Source organism: Taudactylus pleione, unplaced genomic scaffold (assembly GCF_031769625.1).
Source record: "Taudactylus pleione unplaced genomic scaffold, aTauple2 ptg000202l, whole genome shotgun sequence".
Lineage (NCBI taxonomy): Eukaryota > Metazoa > Chordata > Amphibia > Anura > Myobatrachidae > Taudactylus > Taudactylus pleione.
Window position 1 is genome coordinate 7,180,463 of NW_028284604.1, and position 8,875 is coordinate 7,189,337.

An 8,875-nucleotide genomic window follows, 5' to 3' on the forward strand; every position below is an offset into this window, starting at 1 on the left:
GATATTACAATGTAATTTCAGCAGTAGTGCTATTAACAATATAGCCTTTATTCTCTGCACTGCAGCATCATCTATATACACACAGACCTGTTCTAGGCTGCCATAAAAATCCTCCCACGTTGCGTTTGGTAAAGATGTAATTTTCGCACATGATACATCCCGGGCCCCCCTGCGCAAATGGTACATCCCGGGGCCCCCTGCGCAAATGGTACACCCCGGGCTCCCCTGCGCACGTGGTACATCCCGGGCCATGTAGTAAATGTGCAGCGCTGAGGATGTTTCCTCTTTTCACTTTGGCCGTGCTGCAGTGCAGAGCTGGAGGCTGTGCTCGCCCACTTGAGTACAGCAGGGCAGACACGTGAACCGTCTGAGATGAGCACCCATCGGTTCACCTTCGCTATGACCCAGCTCCCACCACGGATCTCCAGCAGGTGAGGCGTAGTGTAGGGGGGCCGGGGGCCATATGGGTCCGATCAGCAGCACCTCCCTGTGACTGGTGGGTAGAGGACGGTGCAGCAGAGCCCCGGCCATGCAGAGTAATATTGCGTGCGTGTCAGATGCTCTGATCCCAACTGTACATGGTGCGTTCTGGGAGCTTGGGAAAGCCCACAGTGTATGTGCAGCTCCTGGCCTGTAGCTCTCGCAGCCATAACGGAAGAGGGCATGTGGCGGGGTCTGTCACGGTAGCTGTAGCGCTTTATGCTGGCATGTCGCGGCTATCAATGTGTAGTGAAGGCTGCTGCATTCTGGGTCACACAGGGCATGCCATTGTAGTACCAGAAGCAATAGGTACAGGAGGCTTTTCCCTGTATGACCATGTTTCCTCAGTGATGTAACCAACTACATCCTGCCAGTTCTGTCACTCCTTAAAGAGATTATCTGCAAGAATCCCATACATACTCTGTATATTCTGTATAAAGCCAGGGCCGAAACTAGGATATGTCACCCGGTGCAAGGCAGCAATTTTGCGCCCCCTTCCCTTCCCGTACCTGGATTTTGTCCTTGCTCCTCCATAAGGCAGTGCATTACTCAGACGCCCCTGGTATAGTGACTTACATTATGCCATACACCATAATGCCCATTACAAATTATGCCACACACTGTAATGCCTATTACCAAAGTGCCACTTCCATATTTGCCCGACACCATTTTATGCCCCACAGTAATGCTTCTAATTACTTTAAAATTACCTGCTTACATGCTTGTTGCCAGGGGGTTACATGCTTGTTGCCAGGGGGGGTTTGAAGGGAGAAGATGCAGCTCTCAGCATCCTCTCCCTGCAGCGCCAGCGTTCCCGGCACTTCCGGGAACGCTGTGTGCATTGCGCTCTAACACAAACTAGAGGTCCAGTAGGACCTCTAGCATCTCTTCCTTGGCAGCGGCCATTTTTTGATGGCCATTTTCAGCAGTCTAGTCCGCATGGAATCTGCTGAAAACGGCCATCCAAAAATGGCCGCCGCCAAGAAAGACAGACACTAGAGGTCCAGTAAGGACCTCTAGCGTTAGTCTCCTCTTCGGCGGTGGCCATTTTCAGATGGCAGAGTCTGCTTTTTCACCCCCCTGCAATCCCCTCCCGGTGCATGTGCACCTCTAGCCCCCCCCTAGTTGCGGCCCTGATAAAGCTATAAATGTGTTCCATGCTACAATCTTTCCCTTCCCTAGTCTGATAGTGACCAGACACCAGAGGCATGTCCTGGGATTTTTATTTTATTTTTGGATTGCCAGGGTCTGTGCAAAAAAAAAAAAAAAATTCGATGTGTAGGTGCTTCAGCATAGTAATATCATCATGATAGACTTGACAGTAGGAAAAGCAGACTGAACACCACTGAAGCACTTATGTGAAGAATTAATTCCCTCCCCCCCCTTAGTCTATTAAGGTGCCTACACACTTAGCGATATATTACATGATTTCCCTGATTCTGCCGCATAGTGACTACAAATCGTGTAAAATATGCCCAAATCATGAGTTTTCACTCACGATGCCGATGCGTGTCCCTGCAGATCGTAAATCGCATCTTCAGATCTGTAGGGCAGATTTGCCAATCTGGGACACGATGCACTGGAAAAAGTTATGCTGCCCATCCACTTAACGATGTGGGTGATGACTGCGCGATTACGATGCCGTAGTCTCCCGCGGGGTGAACTGCATACACTGAAAGTTCAGACGTTCAGTGTATGCAGATCAATCATCCCCGAACATGGCAACCTGACGGCGATCGTCAGGTTGACCGTCATGTTCGGGCGATGATTGATGTTAAAAACTACCAGCGGGCGTGCACATTGTGGTCGTTTTAACCTTTTACTGCCCGATTTGCGGGCAATTACCAAGCAATGGAGCGATAACGACCGTAGTTATCGCTCCAGCGCTAGGTTTAATTGCATAGTGAATGGGCAGCTTTAAGGAGGCACTTTAGATTGTTTGTCACATTGGACATTTTTAACACCAAATCGTGCGCAGAACTGCTGCGGAGAGTTCAAAGGAAATCGTACACTGTCGGAATGTGACTACATCGCCAAGTGTGTAGGCACCTTTAGTTTGGTCCTGCAAGGTGAAATCACTGCAAGTTTGCCTTGCGAATTCCATTAGAAATTCAATTCCAAATCTCATCTTTTCAGTTATACCCCTTTTACACTGGAGCTAAAACCCGGGTTTTTGAAGGGTTAACCCGGGCAGCTCCCTGGTGTAAAAGGGGAGAGAGTTGGATCGCCGGGTCGAGTGAGCCAGCAATCCAACCCAGGTAACTAGCAAGGTTTAACACGGGCATAGCCCAGGAAACCCTGCTATGGGAACAGCGCACTCCGGGTCACGATGACCTGGAGTGCGCTGCTAGCCGGCCGATTGGTCCGGCTTCAGTGGCGCTTGGAGATGACGTCATCTCCAAGCGCCACTTTCACTCGGCAAAAGCCGGGTCTATGCAGACCCGACTGCGGTGTGAGCGGCGCTGACTCGGGAATATCCCGAGTCGGCGCCGGCAAAATTCTGGGTCTGATCCGGATAGGAACTTTGTTCCAACTCTGGGTCAGAACTGGAATTTAGGTGGAAAAGGGGCATAAATTTGTCTGTTTTTGTTTGCTCCGTAGGGAAAATCTGTATAAGTACTTGCTTCAGAAAGCTTTTGTCCAACCATCCAACTAGTTGGTTGGAATGAAAATCTGGTAACGTATGGGAGCAACTGATGATCAGCAATTTGCTCCTAAATGCCAGAAAACAGGTGAAAATGGTCGTCAGACAAGTTTGAACAAATTGTTTAGATCAAACATTTAACAAACAGATTTTGTCCATTTTCCGACGTTTGGGAGCAAATTGCTGATTTTCATTTGCTTTCATACCTTACTAGATTTTCATTCCAACCAATCAACTAGGTGGATGGTTGGACAGAAAATCTTTAGGTGTGTACCCAGCCTAGGATGTTAAATTAGTAAGAAGCAGCAGCTGTGTGGAAATTGTTAGATAGGAGAGGTAATAATTAAAGTGTAATAATAGTGTTACATTGGTAAAACCAAAAAATAATTTGGTTGCTAGATTAAATGTTACAATGTGATGCCCCAAAGCAGCCCGGTCACACCAACCCAGGGGGCCCTGCTCCCCAAACAAACCCCTAATGGTGCGTGCACCCGGTACAATAAAAATGCACGATATTAACGATATCGACAATCGTTCATTTTTTGATGCCTACCAACCCACAAATGACCAGCTATGAGTGGGCACGTATGGACCATAACAATATCTACCATCGCCCGTGCATGCAGGCCAACCTGGTTGATATCGACCAGGTTACATAGGGACCCGCAATCGTTGAGCGCGGGTTGCTAGCCCGTCATTGGTGGGTTGTTGGTGTACTGGATGAATAATAACTATCGTTCAGCACACCAGGAAGGTGCAGGACGATCAGTCAGCGATATCATAATCTCTGACCATACTGCGTGTACGCACCCTAAAACTAACTAATTGTATACATTTATTCAGGATTTGCCATACATAGGGGTAGATGTATTACCCGGCGATATGAGTAAGGAGTGATATCTGTGCACGTTATGTGTGCTGATACTGCTTCTCCCCCATGTATTAAAGTGGAGTTTGGTATTAGATGTCATTATTGACACTGCTATTTACAAGATGGCAGCGCCGATGTATTGTTCAATGTATGAACGGTCAGTAACACTGACAGCTGCAGCTGTCGTTGCCCTATCACCACAGCAGGGACAGCACTGTCGCTGCTGCGGCTGCTGGCTCCCGGAGCTGCAAGGGAGATCTCGCACATGCCCAGTGGAGCTGGCTGGGAAAGACGCAATGCACACTCCGGCAGATGCATACATCTCATCAGTAGTGCTTCCTGATTTGCCTCGGTACCCCATAGTGCCTTTCCAAAATGCAATCTGCACATGCCAGAGATTCATGGTAATTAAAAACACCCTTGGTCATTTGGGAGGAGTGCTAATCCAAGCTGAAGGAGTCTCCGCTTTCAAGTGTACTTAATATAGACTATATGGGGGGCCCATGCTGAGACCTGTAGTTCCGTGCTGGTCATCTGGATGCCGTAGGTAGGTCCATATTTTTGGCCAAAATTATGCTAAGCTCCTCAAATACACCTCAGTTATATTGCAGAGTTTGACATTATTCTGATTGGCAATGGTTAGTATTTGTAGTATGCATCTGCATGTTGTGTCATTAAAGGTGCATACAGACGGTCAGATATGTCAGATGAATGATTTTTGACTATTAAAATGAATGGAAATTATCCAAAACTGACTGCAAACACATCAGATGTCAGATATCGTTATCTGACAAACTGGAACGCGCATCGTTCATCGGTGCCCACATGTCAGATTTTTCTTTCAGATATGAACGATTTTTTAAATTATCGTTCAGATCTGAAGAAGAATCTGACCGTGTGTGCACCATTAGAAATCTTGCAATCCAGGTATAAAGGGGAGTGACTCCTGTGATTGTTCCATTGCTATAACCACAATCCTTCATCTTTTCTCCCCTCTAGGTTATCTCTCACACATAACACCTGCACTGGAACCCTGTGTGTGCGAGTTACCTGAAACTGAAGCTGGCCTTTCTACACACTTGAGCCCAGTAACTGGAGAGGTCAGTTATCCTGTGTAGCACAGACCTTAAATTACACGTAATTCTGTGTAACACATTGCCCTGTATAATGGGTTCTCCAATTTTGTAGTTACACTGAGAAAGCCTCTTGCCTTTTGTGTTGCCATTTTGCTGTATAAGTGGCAAATGTGGTGTCTGAAAAGGCAAATATTAAACCCCTCATAGCCTGCTACACTTGGGATATTCCCCTTCTCTGGTGTATGGCTATGCTGGAACACGTGCTTTGTATGTTGTGGACTGTACACATCTCAATGGGCGGTACCAGTTTTAATGGGATTCATATAGTTTGTACATAAACATGAGCGAGTGCTGTTCAGTACAATATTCCAGACGCCAGAACACAGAAGGATGCCTTCTGTGCAGTGGGGGGGTTGTGGTAAGCATACTTACCACTCACCTGTGGGGATACTAACCATTGGGATGCAGCTGTCGGTATTGTGACAGGAGGCATTACATACAGATTCCGGCTCGGGCTAGATCATACCTGTGACGCAACCTACGTTGAATTAATCATTCTGGTAGTCCATCTAGGGCTATGGATTTGTTGTGGTATTTATGTATGGTTATCCTTTTATTTACAGGTCAGATGAATTCTTTGTAACTGAAGAACCAGCCCTGGCATTATAAAGCTATTCATAGCTTACCCTGGTAAAGAAGGTAAATGGACGATTTTAATTTCACACCCACACTTTCTGTTTCTACTATTAGTACAGATTTCACTAAAGGATGGGTTATCTGGTTAAATGTTGCAGTCGGATAAGTTTGGGGGTAAAAGTCCTGTGTAATCTTGTATCACTAGTTAGGGAAGCACTAGTCTGGACACTGGCATGCCTTAGTGTGTGTGTGTGTTCTAGCTGACACATTGCAGGAATTTGCAGCCACTGCTACACTTCTATTGTGAGTCTTATCTGTTTATTACTAAAGGTGCATACACACACGATTTTTTGAATGATTATCGTTTAAAAAAATCGTTCACTTTCTGAGTTAAGCGATGAACAATTGTTCATGCGCGTTCACCTTTGTAGTTTGTAGTTCAGTCAGACTTGTCAACTCAACGATTTTCATGAAGTTAAAATGCAAAAATCGTTTGTAGTTCAAAAAAATCGTTCATTACACTTTAAAAAAAATCTGATAGAAAATCGTTCATAAAATCGTTGATAACAAAATCTGTGTGTATGCAGCTTCAGTGTTTACAAGCTGTTTGAAAAATGACAGGAGCTGATTGATTGGTCCTTTATCTCAAGTTTCTCCAAGCTTTGATAAATACCCCTAAAACTGAATATAATAAACATAGATAACACATGGGAAATGTGTAACTTAAAAGATGAGTCTTATTGGTAGCTAAGAATAAGTTCTGATTTTCTCATCCTCCTAAACTGGGATGATTATTAGGAAACGAAGACGTAGTCTGTATTCTCCCTGTAGTAGTAGTTTTTTGGATACTGGTTAATTATCATGTTTAAACTGGTATTATGCACTGAGGAATAACTTGGTTAGGCCCAATACATTGGGTCAGGCATAGCAAGCAGGTAATAACCATTTGGGGCATATTTATTAAGCGTAGATTTGGAGAACTCTATTTACAGATTTTGCCTACCAGAAACGAGCCTGATTTTGCATTTACTATTGTCCTTTTAAATATGCCAGACAATCTGTAAAATCAAATGTTTTGTAATTCCACTGCCTAGTAAATAGGCTACCAAGTGACCTATTTTACTAATCTCTGTACTGCTGTGATTACTAATGATCAGTTTTGCAGCGGATATTATTTTTATTGAAAATATCCCTGCTATGTACTAAAGGAAACTCGCAGGGACAGCGGTTGAAGTAACTGGGCATTTCCAGTAAGGAGATACCACTTACCTTTACATACTGCTAGCTTTGCCTTTGTGTTACCCATTCTTTTTGTTTATGATGAATGTGGTGTCAAACAAGGCATACAGTATACTCCTTGTCACTCAGAGTGCCCTGAAGGTCTAATGCCTTGGGCATGGAGTCACATGGGCACAATATTGTACTATATACTGCACAGTATTCTATTCTCTGCAAAAAATAAAGATAATTTCCAGGACTGTAATGTGTAGACTATGTGCTATAATAGTAATGTATTGGAAATGTGACCATAGCTTTCAAGTCAAGGTATCTGCATGCTGGGTTTAATTGTAACTGGAGCATTATATAGTGTCAAACTTGTAACCTAGTGGTTTGTCTCCACAGGAAGATGTGGCCATCAGCTACAGTCCAGGAACATGGACAGCATAAAGAAGTGTTCATCTGCTGTAACCTCCATAAAATGAAGATGGTCGTTACTTTATACAAACTTGTTTTGTGAAGCCGAATTGTTTATCTAATGATACAGCAATAAAATTGTACATTAGGGACTGTATTTGAGTTTGTTTTTTTGCATCATACTCGTGAGTGAATGAATGCATGTGTGGTATAATGTTTGAATTGGCGAGGTGAAGAAGCATGATCACACTTGTATGGTGGCACCAGTGTATTCTGCAGCACATTACAGTATCCGTTTTGCTGCTTTTAGAATTGGCCTCCCAATGACTAAAGGATACATAGGATAATTGTATAAAATTATTTAAATGGATTCAGCTGTGTATGGATTTATCTTATTCAACCACCAAATAACTGGTTATGGACTAACAAATGTTTTAATAAGCAATTTAATTAAATTTACCTCCATTGGAATTATATTTTGCACTTTGCTACCATTAGTTAACACAAGATAAACCTAAAAAGCCTAAAGCTTTCTAATTGCATGGGGGGTACTCAGTATTTGGTTATACAAATGGGTACTCCTAATGCTGGGAACACATCAATTCAATAATTGATCCGTGTATTATCATGACTGAGCAATAATTATTATTCTGTCAGACATGCTGAAATCGTCCAGCATATCCTAAAGATTTGATAATTGGTTGGCAGTATATGCCCTGCTGCAGCCGAATGCCCGACATTTCATCTTTTCCTTCACTGGAGAGATGGGGAAATGTTTCCTCCTCTGGGAAGCAAAGCGGATATGGTGGCCATACACTGAAATCTCCATTTATGGTACATTTTATGTGTAAGCCCAGCATAAGATGCATTTAAACTAAAATTAGTGCTCCAATTGCTTTCTGGATACACCTGATCTGAGGGTCCCACTGTTGAAATAATGAATTTCCAAACCAGAGTAATTCTTAAAGGTTATTGGTGCGTTTTCAATCAGGATAAAGAATTCAAAATCTACTACCTGAAGCATTGTTAGGGTCACTATAAAGAGAATGTAGCATGACAATTTCTTCAGGGCCCATAGGGATGCCATGGGGGATATTATTGTTGGAGACCAGGCACCAAACAGTTAAAGCTTTCCTCAAAAAAATAAAATAAATTATATATATATATACACAAACCCTCAATGCGCTAACTACAAATATTTATACAGATTAGATAGTAACTGAAAATAAGAAATAAAACAAAGAACACAGAAAAAGCTGCTCCTCTTGTATGATCCTTGCCAGAAAGTGGATCTGCAGATAAAATATAAAAACAAGACAAGAAGGTGCTAATAGTGTAGTATGTAAAACACAACTTGGTTTTCAGAATAAGTAATGTGCGTACATTTAGTAAGCCTAATTATACTTCTCAATTCCAACCAAAGTTATGATGAATCAGGACATGATTTCAATATGATTTCCAGCATCAGAATGTAGCCCAGCATAAAGACAAAAACCAAGAGATATTAATAGGGTAGTATATCTAAAGTTTATA

The 8,875-nt window shown here is 43.2% G+C and overlaps 1 long non-coding RNA gene and 2 other non-coding genes across 3 annotated transcripts; all 3 read left to right on the plus strand.

Annotated features, from left to right (window-relative positions):
- Nucleotides 1-268: 268 nt before the first annotated feature.
- Nucleotides 269-7,499, plus strand: LOC148518110 (uncharacterized). The gene is made up of 4 exons (XR_015879217.1): nucleotides 269-431; nucleotides 4,995-5,095; nucleotides 5,695-5,770; nucleotides 7,331-7,499. It is a non-coding gene; the product is annotated as an uncharacterized LOC148518110 (long non-coding RNA).
- LOC148518111 (small nucleolar RNA SNORA13) lies at nucleotides 5,203-5,333 on the plus strand. Its single transcript, XR_015879229.1, has one exon. It is a non-coding gene; the product is annotated as a small nucleolar RNA SNORA13 (small nucleolar RNA).
- LOC148518112 (small nucleolar RNA SNORA13) lies at nucleotides 6,996-7,125 on the plus strand. Its single transcript, XR_015879228.1, has one exon. It is a non-coding gene; the product is annotated as a small nucleolar RNA SNORA13 (small nucleolar RNA).
- Nucleotides 7,500-8,875: the final 1,376 nt, after the last annotated feature.